General features: G+C 74.0%; 1 long non-coding RNA gene across 1 annotated transcript; it reads right to left on the bottom strand.

The window, feature by feature from the left end:
• LOC105854655 lies at window positions 1–652 on the bottom strand. The gene is made up of 3 exons (XR_001146234.1): window positions 554–652; window positions 391–429; window positions 1–67 (listed from the first exon to the last, which is right to left on the bottom strand). It is a non-coding gene; the product is annotated as an uncharacterized LOC105854655 (long non-coding RNA).
• Between the last annotated feature and the right edge of the window lie 6 nt (window positions 653–658).

Here is a 658-nt window from a genome sequence, read left to right as displayed (position 1 = left end):
GTGTCCCTGGCCAGCGTGTACAGCCGCTCGGCCTCCGCGCAGCAGGCCACGTCCAGCACCAGCGCACCTGTGGGGGGCAGGGGCACTGGCTGGGCGGCAGTGGCCGTCGGTCAGTATCAAGCGGCCACCAGAGCGAGCCCCAGCCCATGCTCCAGACAGTAGGTGGCTGTGCTGAGGTGACGCTGGCCACTCGGTGGGGGGCTGAGGGGGTGGCACCCCAGGGGACAGGCCGGACTGGGCAGGGTAGGCCCCAGGGGGGCAGCCCAGCCCCCACCCGCCTCCCCTCTAGGCCCAGCAGGGGTGCTCCAGCCACAGCTGGACATGACGGGGCACCCAGAGAGGGTCTTGGGGGAGGGGTGGCCGACCAGGTGCTGCTGGGGGAGCGCTCACCTTGCGTGGGGTACACGTGGCTGAAGGACACCAGGCCGGCTGCAAAGACCAGCGGTCAGGCGAGCTGCCCCAGCCCCGCCTCCGAGGCGCGGGCCCCCCCGGGGCTGGCAGAGGAGAGGGGCACCCCGGGAGGGCCGACAGGCCGCCCACCCGGTGGCCGCACCTTTGGTAGCCAGAGCCTCGTCCAGCAGGCGGCAGTAATCCGCGGGGGCCAGGCCGAGCGGCAGGCCGCTCACGAACAGGGAGACGCGGGGGGCCGGCGCCCGGC

Source organism: Condylura cristata, unplaced genomic scaffold (genome assembly GCF_000260355.1).
Source record: "Condylura cristata isolate star-nosed mole 26May11 unplaced genomic scaffold, ConCri1.0 scaffold00088, whole genome shotgun sequence".
In the NCBI taxonomy this organism is placed as follows: domain Eukaryota; kingdom Metazoa; phylum Chordata; class Mammalia; order Eulipotyphla; family Talpidae; genus Condylura; species Condylura cristata.
The sequence above is the reverse complement of the archived record's forward strand: the minus strand, read 5'-3'. Positions and strand labels throughout refer to the sequence as shown.